At 44.2% G+C, this 14,678-nt stretch overlaps 1 non-coding gene across 1 annotated transcript; it reads left to right on the top strand.

The window, feature by feature from the left end:
* The first annotated feature begins 2,289 nt into the window (after nucleotides 1-2,289).
* LOC119924575 lies at nucleotides 2,290-2,427 on the top strand. The gene has a single exon (XR_005449280.1). It is a non-coding gene; the product is annotated as a small nucleolar RNA SNORA7 (small nucleolar RNA).
* The last annotated feature ends 12,251 nt before the right edge of the window (nucleotides 2,428-14,678 follow it).

Genomic DNA, 14,678 nt, shown 5'->3' with positions numbered 1-14,678 from the left:
CGACTGGATTACTGCATCAGCATCCTCTCTGATCTCCCATCCTCCTGTATCTCCCCACTTCAGTCTACACTTCACTCTGCTGCCTGGATTATCATTCTACAGAAACGCTCCAGACATGTCACCACCCTCCTCAAAAATCTCCAATGGTTGCCTATCAACATCCGTATCAAGCAAAAACTCCTCATTATTTGCTTCAAAGCTCTCCATCACCTTACCCCCTCCTACCTCACCTCCCTTCTCTCCTTCTACAGCCCAGCCCACACACTCCACTTCTCTGCTACTGCTAACCTCCTCACTGTGCCTAGTTCTTGCCTGTCCTGCCATTGACCCCTGACCCACGTCCTACCTCTAGCCTGGAATGCCCTCCCTCTTCACATCCGCCAAACTAGCTCTCTTCCCCCCTTCAAAGTCCTACTGAAAGCTCACCTCCTCATGAGACCTTCCCAGACTGAGCCCCTCCCATTTTCCTCTGCTCCTCCTCCCCTCCCCATCACCCCTACTCCCTCCCTATGCTCTACCCCCTTCCCCGCCCCACAGTACTTGTGTATATTTGTACATATTTATTATTCTACTGATTTTATTAATGTTGTGTATAGATCTATAATTCTATTTTTCTATTTTGATGCTATTGGTGCCTGTCTACTTGTTTTGTTTTGTTGTCTGTCTCCCCCTTCTAGACTGTGAGCCTGTTGTTGGGTAGGGACTATCTCTATCTGTTGCCAAATTGTACTTTCCAAGCGCTTAGTACAGTGCTCTGCACACAGTAAGTGCTCAATAAATACGATTGAATGAATGAATGAATTTGATAACAATTCTTATAAATGAATATGATGTTTTTCAACTTCAGTGTCTATTTTCTCAATCTTTCCACAATGTATGACTAGAACCTTGCTGAAAAATGCTGCTTATCTTGCGGACGTCAGTGCAAAATACACCTTTGCTTTATGGGGGGTCTCTATTCTTTCCAACCAGCTCCTCTAGGTTGAATGCTCAATTGTACACTCCGAAGTGCTCTGCACACAGTAAGTGTAATTGACTATGCCTTCTGTCAATCAACTGTATTTACTGAATGCTTATTTTTTTTTTAATGGTATTTGTTAAGTTGTTTCTATGTTCCAGGTACTGTACTAAGTTCTGGGGTAGAAACATGCTAATCAGTTTGGATAAAGTCCCTGTTCCACATGGGGCTCACAGTCTTAGTCCCCATTTTACAGATGAGGTAGCTGAAGCACAGAGAAGTGAAACGGCTTACCCAAGGTCACACAGCAGACATGTGGCAGAGCTGGGATTAGATCCCAGGTACTTCCGACTTCCAGGACTTTGCTCTATCCACTGGGCCATGCTGATTTTCATGCTTATTGCCTACCTAAATGCTTACTGTGTGCAGAGCAATGTAGTAAGCACTTGAGAGAGTACAATATAACAGAGTTAGTTGACACATTCCCTGCCCACAATGAGCTTACAGTCTAGAGTGGGAGACACATAGTAATATAAGTGAATAAATTACAGGAATGTACTTAAATGCTGTGGAGCCGAGGCAGGGTGAATAAAGGGTGCAAATCCAAGTACAAAGGTGATGCAAAAGGGAGTAGGAGAAGAGGAAATGTGGGCCTAGTCGGGGAAGGCCTCTCAGAAGAGATGTGGCTTTTCAGGTGGGGAGAGTGATAGTCTGTTGATTATGAAGAAGGAGGGTTTCCAGGCCAGAGGCAGGATGTGGGTGAGAGATGAGTGGGGAAATAGATCAAAGTCTTCTCTCCAGAAATGGCAGGGTAAACAACGATTCTACACAATCTCCCTTCTATATTCTCCCCTGAAATGAGCTTGCACTCAGGAAATGGGAAGAATCCTCTGGCTATGCTTAGGAACTGCTTACTAGGCTGCACATTGAGAGCTGGATGTCTGTGCATAGAGAGAGACAAAAAGTGTGTGTGTGTGTCTGATTGTGGAGGGTGCGGGGAGTAGAGACACCTTACATGCAAGGGTGAAGGCAGGTGAAATATGGTGCTCATATATATGTCTATCCTGCCTTGCTAAACACCCCCGAGAACCATGCTCTCATATCATATTGCATCCATATCATATCCATCACATCCTTATCCTCAAAGGGGGGAATTTTTACAGAAACCTGGTCTTCCAGGCGAGAGGTGTATAATTGGGCTTGATCCTTATCTATGAGGACATTGACTAATATAATAATTTCATTATCTCAGTCATTTAGTACTTCTCACCTCATATAGACTATTCTGTATTTTAGTCCTGTTGTCTATAAACTCCTGCTGTAGTCTTTAAACCCCCTCAGGATCACACCTGTGGAGTTTCCAGTACTCTAACAGTCTCGGCTACAGGACGGAGAGTCAAGCAGAGGCCTGTCCATTCCATTCCTAGCTTGGGCAGTGGCTAGCCAGTGGAAGGCAATCTGCTACAAGTCAAAACTCACCTGCGCTGGGCAGCAGCGGCATGGGAGAGAGTTGATGGTGGTGACTCAAGTTTGTTGTATGGAAGAAGGCAATGGTAAACCACTTCCATATTTTTACCATGAAAACTCTATGGATACACTATCAAAAGGATTTCAGATGGAGGTGGCCTGTTCTGGGAGAGGTGTGTTCCAGAAACGACCTGACAGCATAAGACTAGACTGTAAACTCTTGGTGGCCAGGGGTCATATCTACCAGCTCTGTTACGTTGTACTTTCCCAAGTGTTTAGTGCTTTACATACAGGAAGTTCTCAATGAATACAGTTGATTGATTTGCTTAGAGGTTGTTGCACTGAAGAACATTTAAAGTTAGTTTTTTTGATGGTTCATTTTTAACAGCTGTATGTATATACATACATATATATGTATATACAATATATATTCATTCATTCATTCATTCAATCGTATTTATTGAGCACTTTCTGTGTGCAGAGCACTGTACTAAGCGCTTGGGAAGTACAAGTTGGCAACATATAGAGACGGTCCCTACCCAACAGTGGGCTCACAGTCTAGAAGGGGGAGATATATTTACGAACTCACACATACAAACACTGACACGAAATCTTGGCCAAATTTCCATCCTGTAAGTACAACCATGTAAGAGTTCTCTTTGAAGTCAGCCAGAGTTGTGTGGGTTTAGAGGGAACCATATGACTGTTGCATATCAGAAAAATCCCATTTACTTCAAAAGAATATTTTCTGGGACAATATTAACTGGGAAATAATTTTTCTGTAAGTTCACAAAATATTCTCAGCATACTCTTGTATCTTGAAATAGTTTTCTTTCTTCTATTTTAACTAAACGTCCCCCTCTGAATTTTCAATTTAATGGAGGTTTCAAATTCTCTGCCAAGCTGTGCCAATGAGAAGTTGGGGAGAATTTCTGTTCCCTGGCCAGCCTCAAAAGCTTGCCAGTTGTTTGTAAGGGGTGCTTCTGGGCACAGAAGAGCTTGGGAAGAGCATGGATGATAGGTCAAGTCAAAATTAACTATGGGCTACCAACTCTGTCCTATTTTACTCTCCCAAGTGCTTAGTACAATGCTCATCACACAGTAAACGCTTAATAAATACCATAGATGGAACACTACTATTGCAAAAATAAATCAATTCCATGTCTTGCTGAAGGCAGGGTATTTTTTCAGCCTCCTCCAGCACTAAACAAAAGGCTTGTAAAACACGGGCAGCCTCATTCTGTTTCTTTGTTGTGAGGTAGCAAGGCCATTCAACAAGACCACTGATGTTTGAGAAGCCTTACTTTTGGGTTGCAGTATTTGCTTTCAGAGGCCTTTTTTGCAGAGGCTGGGGTGGGGAGGGGCTACACCACGCAAGAGATGATCTCTTTGGTTCTCAGGTGGAAATATACCATGGGCAGAAACATCAAACATAAAGGATGACAATATATTGTTTCACTGGGTTTCTATCCTTACATCCAGCATTTCCCTCCTTTTCAGGAGACGTTTTATAGTTCCTAAATTTGCCAAAATTTTTTTCTATTGTATTCTTTTCCTTTTTTAGTTGTAAATGCTTTCATTTTTTACTCAGGAAACATAAGCTTTCAAAACTTTATAAAAAGGAAAACAATTTTATTCCCCCTCCATCATTTCCAGATGTAAAATTAAATTAACCCAATAAAATTTAAATTAAAGAAATTCCTCCACCCATACGGATTTCTTTATAGGTTTTGTACATTAAATTTATGTATTCCTTTTCCAGCAGTCAGCTGCTTGTAAATTGTTCTTTTATTTACTCTATTGCTTTTCAAGCTCTAGAGAAAGTTTTCTCTTCCTTGTGATTTACTTTTTAATTTTTTGAAACCTTCAGTGGAAAAAAAACAGAGTATTTTGAGGCAAATATAATTACTTTTAATAACAGATTTTTCTCTTGACATGTTAAACTGGTTGGGTTTTTTTGGATTTGTTTCTCTTTTTTTGGCTTATAGCCTATGTTTCTCTGTGATTCTAATCCAATCCAAAGATTCTCTTCTCAGTTTTACATTTCCGTTTTTACACCACTGATATATTGGATGTTGCACTCATTCATTGTGATAGTATAGTTTTTTTTCAATATCTCAGAAATGTTGCTATTGAGATCTCCTTTGAAATTAAAGTATCTTGAATTTCCAGGCTTAAGAGACTCTCTTTTGCTATACTGGGGATTTTATTCTCATTGAAATGCCTTAGAATTGTCAACCATATAGATTATGAAATGTTCTTAGATGGAACATTGGTTGTTTTTATTTTTTCATTGAAAGTAAATTTTGATATTGGAGATTTTTTTCCTTAAGGTGGACTGATATGATATTTTGAGTTGACTTCATTTTATTGTCTCTAGTTACTATAGCTTCTCTATGTTTCTTAAATATTTTAGTGTCCTCTAGGTAACCAACTCTTGAAATATTTTTTTCCAATCTTTTGTTCCTCTATGAAAGAAAAGGAAAGAAAAAAACTGGTATAATAATGATGATAATATAATGGTCTACTGCTGCTACTCCCTGCTGTTCTCATTTCTTCCTTGTATATGTATATATATAGTCATCCACCTGCATAATATGTGCAACTTTGGCATATTAACAGACACCCAGTCCTCTTTGGCTGCAATTAAGCTTTCAACCTTGTTGTTCACTTAGAGCTGTACTCTAATAGATTGCTTGGAATGTCACATGCCACTATTTTGATCCACCACTATCTCACCAAAATTAATTCTTCACCCTTTTAGCTCCTGGAAAGAAAAGACGTGATACCGATTCTGGGGCAATATTCTTTATAATGCATTGTATTTTATGTAAGATGAATAAAATGTATCCTTAATTGTGTGCATCATTATGCATCTTTGGGTTCATGATAGTTATTATATTACATTTTTACACAGTGGCTTGAAAAATATTCTTGAACACATCCACTATTTTATATGGCATGAGAGAAAATTTCAAGTAATACTCTGCCCTCCACCGCTATAAAGTTTGAAACTGAAGAAAATATAGGAAAAGCGTATTTTGATATTTAGTTCCATCACAATGAGTAATCTTTATTGTAATCGCAACAACTGTACGTCTCCAGTAAGCACTCAGTGTCCAAGTAAATGGATGTCTGGCTCTAATTAATTATAGAATCTCAGTAAGAGAACTGGGAAGTGGAAGCAGAACTTCTGTCTGAAGCACCTCTTTAACTGGCTCCAAGTGACTGATTCCTCTGAGCTTAGGATATGGAAGTAGATGTACAAAACCAGATGTGTCCCAGAGCGGCCCTTGTGGATCTACCCACGTCTTCAGACAACAGTTTAGCCCTGGTTCTCATGACTTCTGAGGCCCCAGAACGTCTAGCTATGCACCCTTTAAAAACATGAATAGCATGGCATTAGATGGTCACCCACAGGACCACTGCCTGGATTCTTGCCAAGGAAGACTTCTCTGTTTTGCCCATCTGGAGCCACCAATATTTGGGGACCGCAGTCAGAAAAAAAATCCTATGTGGGTGCCCCAGAAATGAGAAGTGAAAATACTGAATTGTCAAGTAGTTCTGCTCCCATAGATTACCCTCTTCCTGTCAGAAGCAATCCGTGCTTGGGAATCCCACTTGCTTGATGTCATTCCTGTGGGTATGGGAATGCATGGAAGCAGTTTATCCTAGATGTCCTAAATATCATTATAATACTCAGCAAACCAGTAATACTACCAATTAGTAGTATTTATTAAGCGCAATTTTTTTTGCAGAACACTGTACTTGTGGGTAAGGAATGCATCTCTTCTGGTATTGTCCTTTCCCAAGTACTTAGTACCGTACCCAGAGAATTCATTCATTCATTCATTCAATTGTATTTATTGAGCGCTTACTGTGTGCAGAGCACTGTACTAAGCGCTTGCCAAGTACAAGTTGGCAACAGAGATGTTCAGTAAGTAACATTGCTACTACTACTTTTCGGAGAAGTACAGCTTGGTCTAGTGGAAAGAGCATCGGCTTGGGAGTCAGGGGACTTGTGTTCTAATCACCACTCTGCCATATATCTGCTGGGTGATGTTGGCCAAGTCACTTCACTTCTCTTTGCCTCAGTTACCTCGTCTGTAAAATGGAGATGAAGACTGTTAGCCCCATGTGGGACGGGGACTCTACCCAACCTTATTACTTTGTATCTACCCGAACGCTTAGAGCAGTGCTTGGCACGTTGTAAGCACTTATCAAATACCTCAATTATTATTATTACAATAGAGGTAGGAGATTTGATTCCTCCCTGCCTCAAGGAACTTACATTCTAATTAGGGAGCTAGATACATAATTATATAAAGATAAGAAGAAGAATTTGAATGTAAATCAATTTTTACCAAAGTGCTTGAGGCGCTGGGTATGCATTAATTCTGAGGTGATAAATAGTCAGTCAGTCATGAAATCATGTCGGATCTACTGTCACATCTCTAAAATCCACCCCCCTCCCCATCCAAATTGCCACTGCGCTAATCTAAGCCCTTGTCATATCTGCCTCGAATATTGCAACAGCCTCCTCGTTGATCTCCCTGCCTTCTGTCCAGTACCTGCTTTACTCTGCTGCCTGGATCATTTTCCTAAAAAAAACCCACAGCATTCTACACATGTTCCCCACTCCTCAAAAATCTCCAGTGGTTACCCATTCATTTCTCTACCAAAGAGAAACTCCTTACCCTCAGCTTTAAGTCATTCAATCACCTTTCCACTTCATACCTAACCGCACTCCCTTCCCACTACAATCCAGGCTACATACTTCCTTTCTCTAACACCAATCTACTTTCTGTGACTCAGTTCTCAAAATCCACCTCTTTCTCATGCCCTGCCTCCTGCCTGGAACTCCATCCCCCTTTTTATCTGACAAACCACCACCCTCCCCATGTTGAGACCTACTAAAATCATATTTCTTTGAAGAAGCCTTCCACACCTAGACTCTCCCATCTCCTAACCCTTTTTTATTCATTCAGTCATATTTATTGAGTGCTTACTGTGTGCAGAGCACTGTACTAAGTGCTTGCCTTCTGCATCATCTATACACTTGTGTTCGCACCCCAAGGCACCCTATCCCTTTCCCCTCAACAATTATTCATTCATTCATTCAATCGCATTTACTGAGCATTTAATATATGCAGAGCACTGTACTAAGCGCTTGGAAAGAACAATTGAGCAATGAAGAGAGACAATCCCTGCCCATACTGGGCTTAGTCTAGAGGGGAAAGACAGAAAGCAAAACAGATAAACAGGCATCAATATTAATAAATAGAATTATAGATATATATGAAAATAACCTTATACTCTGCAACTTCCCTCTCTGTAATTTAATTTTTCCCACAGATAGAGTGTAAGCTCCTCGAGGGGAGGGATCAGATCTACCAACTCTATTGTACTCTCTCAAGTGCTTAGTATAGTGCTCTAATTGCAGTAAGCATTCAGTAAATACTATTGAGTAGTTATGTCGAGAAGCAGCGTGACTCAGTGGAAAGAGCCCGGACTTGGGAGTCAGAGGTCATGGATTCTAATCCCGGCTCCATCACCTGTCATCTTTATGACTTTGGGCAAGTCACTTAACTTCTCTGGGGCTCAGTTGCCTCATCTGGAAAATGGGGATGAAGACTGTGAGCCCCACGTGGGACAACCTGATAACCTTGTATCTACCCCAGTGCTTAGAACAATGCTTTACATATAGTAAGCATTTAACAAATACCATCATCATCATCATTATGTAGATATGAACTGGAACAAAGGAAAAATAATCGGGGAAAGCCTCCCGATGGAGTTGGGATTTCAGAAGGGTTTTGAAGTTGAGGGCAACTTTGTCTGGTGGATCATATCCCGACTGAATTACTGCATCCACAACCTTTCTTATCACCGAACCTTCTGTCTCTCCCCCCTTCAGTCTATACTTCACTCTGCTGCCCGGATTATCTTTATACAGAAACACACTGGGCAAGTCAAACCACTCCTCAAAAATTTCCAGTGGTTGCCTATCAACCTTCTCATGAAGCAAAAACTCCTCACTATTGGTTTTAAAGCTCTCCATCACCTTGACCCCTCCGAAGCAGCGTGGTTTAGTGGAAGGAGCATGGGCTTGGGAGTCAGAGGTCGTGGATTCTAATCCCAGTGTTGGATCTAAGAAAGATGGTGTTGTCAATTGTGATGGGAGGGTAGGGACTGTCTCTATCTGTTGCCAAATTGTACTTTCCAAGCACTTAGTACAGTGTTCTGCACACAGTAAGCACTCAATAAATACGATTGAATGAATGCATGGATTTTGGAAGGAAAATGGGGAGTTTGGTTTAGATATCAGAACTGGTGGAACATAATTATAATTGTGGTAATAATAATAATGATAATAATGGTATTTGTTAGGCGCTATGTGCAAAGCACTGTTCTAAGCACTGGGGCGATACAAGGTGATCAGGTTGTCCCACGTGGGGCTCACCGTCTTAATCCCCACTTTACAGGTGAGGTAACTGAAGCCCAGAGAAGTTAAGTGACTTTCCCAAAGTCACACAGCTGACAAGTGGCAGAGCTGGGATTAGAACCCACGACCTCTGACTCCCAAACCAGCGTAGCTCAGTGGAAAGAGCACAGGCTTTGGAGTCAGAGGTCATGGGATTCAAATCCCGGCTCCGCCAATTGTCAGCTGTGTGACTTTGAGCAAGTCACTTCACTTCTCTGGGCCGCAGTTCCCTCATCTGGGGGATTAAGACTGTGAGCCCCCCATGGGACAACCTGATCAACTTGTAACCTCCCCAACACTTAGAACCCCCTCCTTCCTCTCTCCCTCCTTCCCCTCCCCATCCTCCCGGCCCCACCTCCTTCCCCTCCCCACACCACCTGTATATATGTATATATGTTTGTATGTATTTATTACTCTATTTTATTTGTACATATTTATTCTATTTTGTTAATATGTTTTGTTTTGTTGTCTGTCTCCCCCTTCTAGACTGTGAGCCAATATGTTTTGTTTTGTTGTCTGTCTCCCCCTTCTAGACTGTGAGCCTGCTGTTGGGTAGGGACCGTCTCTATATGTTGCCAACTTGGACTTCCCAAGCGCTTAGTACAGTGCTCTGCACACAGTAAGCACTCAATAAATATGATTGAATGAATGAATGAATGGTTTGCACATAGTAAGTGCTTAATAAATGCCATTTAAAAAAAGCCTGGGCTCTTTCCACTGCGCCATGCCAGTGGATCAGGAACAGTAATAATAATAATAACAATTATAATAATGGTATTTCATTCAATTCAATCGTATCTATTGAGCGCTTACTGTGTGCAGAGCACTGTACTAAGCGCTTGGGAAGTACAAGTTGGCAATATATAGAAATGGTCCCTACCCAACAGCAGGCTCACAGTCTAGAAGATGTTGTGGAGGTGAGACCGGCAGGTTTTGGTGACGCATTTTATGTGTGGGGTGAACAAGAGAGCAGAGTCGAAGATGACACCAAGGTTGTGGGCTTGTGAGACGGGAAGGATGGTATTGTCGATTACAGTGACAGGAAAGTCAGGGAGAGGGCAGGGAGAGGGCAGATAATTACTCTTACCTGCTTCACAGCCTTATTGAAGGCACATCTCCTCCAAGAGGCCTTCCCTGACTAAGCTCTCTTTTCCTTTTCTCCCATTCCCTTCTGCATCTCCCTGACTTGCTCCCTTTTTGTTGGCGCTTACTATGTACAAAGCACTGTTCTAATCGATGGACTAACCTGTGGATACTTTTGGACAGATCCTGGAGTCTAGAGGAAATGGGAAGTTGCAGGAGGGAGAAATCAGGGTTATTGATTCTCTCATCCTATCCTGTCTGGACTACTGCATCAGCCTTCTCTCTGATCTCCCATCCTCATGTCTCTCCCCACTTCAATCCATACTTCATGCCGCTGCCCGGATTGTCTTTGTCCAGAAACGCTCTGGGCATGTTACTCCCCTCCTCAAAAATCTCCAGTGGCTACCAATCAATCTGCGCATCAGGCAGAAACTCCTCACCCTGGGCTTCAAGGCTGTCCATCACCTCGCCCCCTCCTACCTCACCTCCCTTCTCTCCTTCTCCAGCCCAGCCTGCACCCTCCGCTCCTCTGCCGCTAATCTCCTCACCGGGCCTCGTTCTCGCCTGTCAATCAATCAATCGTATTTATTGAGCGCTTACTGTGTGCAGAGCACTGTACTAAGCGCTTGGGAAGTACAAGTTGGCAACAAGTTGTCCCGCCGTCGACCCCCGGCCCACGTCCTTCCCCGGGCCTGGAATACCCTCCCTCCCCACATCCGCCAAGCTAGCTCTCTTCCTCCCTTCAAGGCCTTACTGAGAGCTCACCTCCTCCAGGAGGCCTTCCCAGATTGAGCCCCCTCCTTCCTCTCCCCCTCATCCCCCCTCCATCCCCCCGCCTTACCTCCTTCCCTTCCCCACAGCACCTGTATATATGTTTGTACATATTTATCGTTCTTTTTATTTTACTTGTACATATCTATTCTATTTATTTTATTTTGTTAATACGTTTGGTTTTGTTCTCTGTCTCCCCCTTCTCGACTGTGAGCCCACTATTGGGAAGGGACTGTCTCTATATGTTGCCAACTTGTACTTCCCAAGCGCTTAGTCCAGTGCTCTGCACACAGTAAGCGCTCGATAAATACGATTGATTGATTGAATGATTGATCGATTGATTGATTGATTGAGAGAAATGTGATAGTCCCCCCCATCTGTTCTCCTGATCAAGGGGGCCCGGGCTGCAGAGGCCAAGCAGGTTTTCCCGGATGGCCGGAAGGGGGCGCTCCGAGCCCAAGATTGGAAGCGGACCGAGGCTCCCGTCCGGCCTAGGAGCCGCGAGGAAAACCGGGGAAGCGGCAGGGGCCCACTCTGAGCCCCTTATAATAATAATAATAATAATAAAAATGATAAATATTATATTATTATATTATATTAAATTATATTATATATTATATTATATTATGTTATGTTATATTATGTTATATTATATTTTCTATTCTATTCTATTATATCATTTTATATTATTAAATTATTGTGTTGCATTGTATTGTATATTATATTATAATTATATTATTATTGTTATTATTATTATTATTGTTATTATTATTATTATTATTATTATTACCGTCTCTATGTATTGCAGACTTGTACATCCCAAGCGCTTAGTAGAGTGCCCTGCTGCACACAGGAAGCGCTCAATACCCACGATTGAATGAATGAATTATTCACTTAGAGAAGCAGTGGAAAGAGGCCGGGCTCTGGAGTCAGAGGTCACGGGTTCAAATCCCGGCTCCGCCCACTGTCAGCCGGGTGACTTTGGGCCTCTGGGCCTCAGTTCCCTCAACTGTAAAATGGGGATTAAAACTGTGAGCCCCACGCGGGGCAACGTGATCACCTCGTATCCTCCCTAGCGCTTAGAATAGCGCTTTGGACATAGTAAGCGCTTACCAAGTGCCATCATTATTATCATTAATTATTAGTATGGTATTTGGTAAGCGCTTACTATATGCCAGACACTGAACTAAGCGCTGGTTGCACCCTAGGTCAGGCACGCCCCGCTCCGGCCCGCCTCAGGCCCCTCTCATCTCACACTACGCCCCTCCCATCTCACACTAATAATAATAATAATAATAATAATGGCATTTATTAAGCGCTCACTATGTGCAGGGCACTGTTCTAAGCTCTGGGGGGATACAAGGTGATCAAATTGTCCCACGTGGGGCTCACAGCCTTAATCCCCATTTGACAGATGAGGGAACTGAGGCTCAGAGAAGTTAAATGACTTACCCAAGGTCACACAGCAGACATGTGGCGGAGGCGGGATTCGAACCCATGACCTGACTCCAAAGCCCTTGCTCTTTCCACTGAGCCACACTGCTTCTCATAGAGGGCATAGCACACACAGTGAGGGGTGAACAAATACACGACTATTAGTATGGAGTGCAGAGAATAGTAAAGAGGCAATGTGGGCCGGTCAGGAGGGAGGAGGGTGTTGGGTCAGGTGTTGGGTTGGGTGATGGTATTGTTGAGTAAAGGGGGGTGGGTGTGAGCAAACTCAAGTAGGGGGGAGCTAGAGGGAAGAAACGTGGCGAAGAAGGAGGAAAAATGGGAATGGGGGCCGGGGGAGGCACGTGGCTAAGGTCCTTTCTCATACAATGCCCATCCTATCTCACACTACGCCCATCCCGTCTCACACTACACCCCTCCCGTCTCATACCACGCCCATCCCATCTCACACTATGCCCCTCCCGTCTTACACTATGCCCCTCCCGTCTAGAATAACATCCATCCCCTCACACCACACCCCACCCCCCTCAAACCACGTCCCTCCCGTCTCTCACTACGCCCCTCCGGTCTCACACACACCCCGGTCGCACACTACGCCCCACCCATCTCACACGACGCCTCACCCGTCTCAAATCACACCCCTCCCGTCTCACACCACGCCCCTCCCGCCTATAATCACGCCCACCCCATCTCACACCATGCCCAACCAGTCTCACAGCACGCCCCACCAGTCTCACACCACGCCTCCCCCGTCTCATACTACGCCCCTCCCTTCTCTTACAACGCCCATCCTTTCTCACACTACGCCCCACCCATCTCACACTACGCCCCACCCGCCTCAAACGACGCCTCTTCTGTCGCACACTATGCCCATCCCATCTCACACTACACCCCTCCCGTCTCATACCACGCCCATCCCATCTCACACTACGCCCCTCCCGTCTTACACTATGCCCCTCCCGTCTAGAATAACGCCCGTCCCCTCACACTAAGCCCCACCCATCTCACACTACGCTCCACCCGTGGCAAACCACGCCCCTCCCGTCCCTCACTACGCCCCTCCCATCTCACACACCCCCGTCTCACACTACGCCCCACCCGTCTCAAACCACACCCTTCCTGTCTCACACCAGGCCCCTCCCGTCTCACACCATGCCCCTCCCATCTAGAATCACACCCATCCCATCTCACACTAGGCCCCACCAGTCTCACACTACACCCCTCCCATCTCAAACCACCCCCTTCCCGTCTCACACTATTCCCCTCCCGTCTCAATCAATCAATCGTTTTTATTGACCACTTACTGTGTGCAGAGTACTGGACTAAGCGCTTGGGAAGTACAAGTTGGCAACATATAAAGACAGTCCCTACCCAACAGTGGGCTCACAGTCTAAAAGACTAAAAAACCTCCCCCCACCTGTCTCAAACCACGCCCTTCCCATCTCACACTACCCCTCTCCCCTCGAGGACCACGCTCCACCCATCTCACACCACGTGCATCCCCTCTCACACTACGCCCCTCCCGTCTCAAACTTCTCCCATCCCATCTCCCACTACGTCCCGCCCATCTCTCTATATGTTGTCAACTTGTACTTCCCAAGCGCTTAGTACAGTGTATATATGTTTTTACGTATTTATTACTCTATTTTATTTGTACATATTCATTCTATTTATTTTATTTTGTTAATATGTTTTGTTTTGTTGTCTGTCTCCCCCTTTTAGACTGTGAGCCTGCTGTTGGGTAGGGACCATCTCTATATGCTGCCAACTTGTACTTCCCAAGCCCTTAGTACAGTGCTCTGCACACAGTAAGCGCTCAATAAATACGATTGAATGAAAACTCCTCACCCTCGGCTTCAAGGCTGTCCATCACCTCGCCCCCTCCTGCCTCACCTCCCTTCTCTCCTTCTCCAGCCCAGCCCGCACCCTTCACTCCTCTGCTGCTAATCTCCTCACCAGGCCTCGTTCTCGCCTGTCCCACCATCGACTCCCAGTCCACGTCCTCCCCCAGGCCTGGAATGCCCTCCTTCCCAACATCCACCAAGCAAGCTCTCTTCCTCCCTTCAAAGCCCTACTGAGAGCTCACCTCCTCCAGGAGGCCTTCCCAGATTGAGCGCCCTCCTCCCTCTCCCCCTCCTCCCCCTCCCCCCGCCTTACCTCCTTCCCCTCCGCACAGCACCTGTATATATCAATCAATCAATCGTATTTATTGAGCGCTTACTGTGTGCAGAGCACTGTACTAAGCGCTTGGGAAGTACAAGTTGGCAACATATAGAGACGGTCCCTACCCAACAGTGGGCTCACAGTCTAGAAGGGGGAGACAGAGAACAAAACATATTAACAGAATAAAATAGATAGAATAAATAAGTACAAGATATATGTATAGATGTTTGTACGGATTTATTACTCTATTTATTTATTTTATTGGTACATAGTTATTCTATTTATTTTATTTTGTTAATA

This window comes from Tachyglossus aculeatus, chromosome 2 (genome assembly GCF_015852505.1).
Source record: "Tachyglossus aculeatus isolate mTacAcu1 chromosome 2, mTacAcu1.pri, whole genome shotgun sequence".
Taxonomy (NCBI): domain Eukaryota; kingdom Metazoa; phylum Chordata; class Mammalia; order Monotremata; family Tachyglossidae; genus Tachyglossus; species Tachyglossus aculeatus.
This window is presented reverse-complemented; position numbering and strand designations above follow the sequence as displayed.